This window comes from Penaeus japonicus, unplaced genomic scaffold (genome assembly GCF_977035675.1).
Source record: "Penaeus japonicus unplaced genomic scaffold, GWHDUDI00000001_assembly GWHDUDI00000036, whole genome shotgun sequence".
NCBI lineage: Eukaryota > Metazoa > Arthropoda > Malacostraca > Decapoda > Penaeidae > Penaeus > Penaeus japonicus.
The window spans coordinates 20,388,071-20,393,008 of NW_028234438.1; the positions used below are offsets into that span (position 1 = coordinate 20,388,071).

At 38.9% G+C, this 4,938-nt stretch overlaps 1 protein-coding gene across 1 annotated transcript in view; it reads left to right on the forward strand.

The window, feature by feature from the left end:
• Positions 1-4,207, forward strand: part of LOC122248385 (uncharacterized) — a 26,356-nt gene extending 22,149 nt beyond the window's left edge. Inside the window, exon 4 of the mRNA XM_043008390.2 lies at positions 1-4,207. This exon is cut by the window's left edge and continues 1,222 nt beyond it. The gene's annotated coding sequence lies outside the window, so the exon portion shown is untranslated.
• The last annotated feature ends 731 nt before the right edge of the window (positions 4,208-4,938 follow it).

Here is a 4,938-nt window from a genome sequence, read left to right on the forward strand (position 1 = left end):
CTTGCCGCCGCCTCCTCGCCCACGAGAGTACAACACAGCGTCCAAATGGGGAGCAAGAAGCTCGCGAAGAAGAAAAGAAAGAATGAAGCCTCAGTACAATAGGCCTCAGGTAAGCCTTTGTGGTTCTGAGACGTTTAATATTTTTCTCAAGACGTTTGAAGAACTCCACCTCGAAGCTCCCACGATATACATAGAGTTAATCTTGATTCCTTCTATTTTTGTTTGATCTCTCTCTCTCATCGAAGCTCATTCTCAGAGAGAAGGAAACTGAAGAAAGGTTTTCGACTCACACGCCGATCGAATGACTCGGGTTTTCGACATTCAGAGCATCAAGTACTTTTATCAGCAACTTCAGCCCCTATGGCCGTGACTCTAATCCCAGAATACGAAAGAGATATATGTATTAGAAATCCCTAATGCACTGATTTCAGCATGTCTTCAGTTCGTCAGGCATAGAATGGACAAAGACAATCGTTAATTATCTCCCCCAGTCTCCCCCTCCATACGAAGAAGACAAGATTAAAAAGAAGAAGAGGAAGGACGGAAATTAAGGAGTAGCAAAGAAGATGAAGGATCTAGAAAAAATGCGAAAGAATTAGGGGCACTACCACCACGCCCATTGATCTCATTTTGTCGTTACAACGCCAGAGGTCCTTAACTAGCAATCGAGGGAAAACCACGTGATTTGGTCGATGAACAAGGTAGTTCATCGGACACCGAAGAAAAATCGAGAAGAAAGTCTATCACCTTGAGAATTTCCTCGAGAGAAAGAAGAAAAACGAAAGGAAAATCTTCTTCTCGTCCCTCAAGTGCTGGTTAAGTCCTTATTTTTTTTTTCAATATTGTCTTTTTGATTACTGTTATCACTTTTTTACGCTTAACAACACTAGGGCCAACTAACAGTCACCGCCATGCACTGTGTGTTGCACTGCACCTGCACCATTGCACCCTGTGTGTTTTTTTCACTGCACCGTTGTACCTTGCACTCGTACCTGCACTGCCCGCACCCGCACCTGCACCACATTACCTCACAGAATAACCCACGGAGCTGCTACTGCCCCGAGGTAGTACGCGAGGGAGGTTCTGAAAGTCGCTAGTCGTTAGGAAAGTTAGTGAATTTTTTTAAAAGTTGATTTTTTTTTTTTTTTTTTTTTTTTTTTTTTGAGGGGGGACTCGAGCAGTTGAGATTGAGATAGATTAAGCGCTGATTTAATATATGAGACTATTATTTATTCAGTGGTCATGATTTCTTGTTTTACTTTTTTTTTAGTTATCAGATTATCCAAGATGCAAGCGATATGTATAATGTGAATGACCTGAATCCCATATTTCCTTTCTAAATGCCGCGATTTAATCTATCTCAACTTGCAGACCTTATCCCCAACCTTCACAAGCACCCAAATAACATCTAAATAAAGAGTAAGCAAAGCAAGCATAGAGAGATTATAAACGCACGCAAAAGAGGAACATACACAAGTCAGTTTCTTTGCCAATTTAAGAAACCTGTAATTTTCCTCTTTTTTTTCAAAGTATCTCTCTCTCTCTAAAAGAAAAAAAGAAAAAAAAAAGAAACTCTTTCTTGCCAATAATCAAACAGTAACTTAGTGAGATTGAGAGAACCCCCTTCGTTCACACTGTTGCCAGAACCCAGAGGAAATAATCCTTCTGGGCAGCAGCAACTCGCGTGGGTTCTTTCGCCAAATTGTGGTGGTGTGTCAACTGTGATTTACCAAGACCTCTTGTGCCTCGTATCCTATGTTACCCTTAAATCCCTAAATCCTTAAACCCCTAATCCATTATATCCTTATTCCCTTAACCTCATTATCCCCTTATCCATTAGATCTCTATTACCCTTTATCCAATATTCCTATCATCCCTGTTGTACCTTCCCCTTTATCCTCTTATCCCTTCACTCCCTAGATTCCCTTAGCCATTACCCCTCACCCTTTTTCCTTACCCTCTCCCTCCCCCTACCCCTACCCCTCTTCAAGTGCCATACTTTGACCTCCTCGCCCTATCTCCCTGACCTCACAAGACCTCGTATATTTCTCGTTTTTTTTTTTTTTTTTTTTTTTACCCAGAGAAGGTTTCAAAGAAGCCTTTTGGAAGTGAAGCTCAAATTTCATCTCCTTTATTCTCTTTCTCTTTTTAACTTTTCTGTAGAATTAAGATAATTAAAAATTATGAGGAAGGATATTCCAATCGTATATTCTCTCTCTTTCTCTCTCTCTCTCTCTCTTTCTTTCTTTCTCCCCTTCTCTCTCTTTCTTTATTTCTCTCTCTCTCTCTCTCTCTCTCTCTTTCTCTTTCTCTCTCTCTCTCTCTCTCTCTCTCTCTCTCTCTCTCTCTCTCTCTCTCTCTCTCTTTCTCTAATCTTTAACAATTATCTGTACTATTCTTTTACTCTGGCTTTATTTATTACTTGAGAAGAAATTACACACGAACATACCCTAACTTACTTTGGGTATCTATGGCTTTGCGATCATTTTAGTTATAAAATGTCAATGTCTGTTTACATTTTCCTAATCTTCTTTACTCAAGGACATGCCTAATCCTCACCCTAATCATCGTGGATTGTGTGATTAAGGAAAATGAGGAGATTAACATACATATGCAGACATACATGCATCAGGAAATACATACACACAAACGCACAGACACATTTACAGAGAAATACATACACAGTCACATATTTTCACTTATACTCTCTCTCTCTCTCTCTCTCTCTCTCTCTCTCTCTCTCTCTCTCTCTCTAAACAACACACGTAAACATTTTCATACGAACACGAAGCCGCGTTCGAAAGGGCACGCCCACAGGTTCGAACACAGTCTCCGATACCCTCTATTTCTTCTCAAAACTTTCCACAGAGAACGTTCGGAAAATCTTTTTCTTCTTCTTCCTTTCTTCTTCTATTTCTCCTAAGCTCTTGAAAGACAAATCATCAAACTTGCGGCCAAAGTGCATTATTTGGCTTCACCATCTAGTCACCCATCTCCACCTTCTAATCAATTAATGTGAGCCTTACGACCTTCCTTGATAGAGGTCAGATTATCGCGCTTCCGAGATTTACAATCGAGTTACCTAATCATCTTTATAACAAAAAAAATCCTCAGGGGTCTACGAGCTTAAAATTTCTCATATCCTGGTAATTGTCTCTTGAATATTTCTTAACAAAAGAGTACACTTTAAAAGAATATATATACATAGGCATTGGGAGACGCCGTTGCTAAATATCCAAAAATATTTAAGTTCATAGCAGCTGCCTAGATACAGAAGCTGACCTGCATCTCCCAGACGGCCCACCTCTCTGCGGCATCCGCGTCTGGGAGCATTAAGGGGCAATTTATAATGCAAGGCTAAGGTCCATCTCACCCTTACCGCCCTCCCTGGTTGTCAGCTACGTATTTTTTCCCCATTTTGTTTTTATCTAAAAGATATGCGTCATTGCTTTACGACACATTTTGTCAATATGATTTTTTCTTTTTTTTTCATAAATCATACTCGAAATAGATCACCCTTGTTACCAGGTTAGAATTTAATTCCCAGAGACAGAGAGAAAAAAAAAAACATTTCTTAACCCGCCTCCCCCTCCCTGAGCCCCCCCCCTCTCCACCCTCTATCACTGGAAACGTACCAAGATCGTAAGGCTCATGGCATTATACCCAAGCGATGGAAAAATCGCCTTTATATTTTTTCTGAACATTACGAGGTTTGTGAACATGGCTGGGTAAGATCTCAAATGTATCCTATAGTGATGAAATAAGTCATATGAATTTATATTAACTCGTGCATGTCTCAAACACTTCTCCTACCTTTAAACCAAGTAAAAAAACTATTAATAACAACCAACATAAATTTCCTATAAACACCCTCAGACTGAATCTACTTAATATCTACTTAATATATTGATATGAATATATACTATTTTTGTTATTGTAAATACATGTAAAATTATATTTCAGGTAAATTCGTTTGAGAATGCTCCTCCATGTTATATTTGGAAAAAAAGAAAAGAAAATTAATATGGAGAAACACATACATTATTGGACGTATCTACTTAACCATATGACTTTTTATATTTTTAAATAATTTATATTTTATTTCTACCCGCCAAGGGGTCTTGGGTCAACTCGTGTATTAATCTGTGATTTAAGTGTGATGGATTTTGATGTTAATTTGAATGCACAATAGATTAATGGTTATATGTGTGTGTTTTTCATTTCCCCCAAAAGATAAAGGTCAAAGGAGTACGTCTATGGATATTAAAAAGACCCTTATACCTTCGCGATGGCTTGGGGCTTGCGTCTGAGGCTTCATGTTTTCTTCATGAAGTCTGAAAGAACTGACATTTATCATGGTGGCGTATTTAGGGAGAAGCCTTTGTATAAATGCACTGCACGTACACATAAGTACACACGCGTATTTGTGTCTATGTCATACATTTATACGAAAACTTTGCTCTCAAACACACACACACACACAAACAAATACATACACACACACATACACACCACACGCACACACACATATACCTGTGTGCATGTGTGTGTATGCGTGTGTGTACATGTTTGTTTGTCTGTTTGTGTGTGTGTGTGTCTGTGTCTGTGTGTGTGTCTGTTTGTGTGTCTGTGTCTGTGTCTGTGTCTGTGTGTGTGTGTGTGTGTCTGTCTGTATCTGTGTCTGTGTGTGTCTGTGTGTGTGTCTGTGTCTGTGTCTGTGTCTGTGTGTGTGTGTGTGTGTGTGTCCATATGTATATACACAAATATATACACAAGAGACAAGCAATGATCTCAGGCCTTGAATTTCCCGAGGAAGACCAGACAAGGTAGAATGACAGAGATGAACGAAAAAAGGATAAATAAATGATAATGGAAAACACCAAAGATAAACAACATATTTATCGTTTTCAAAGAGTAACGGTAAATAATGTATAATAA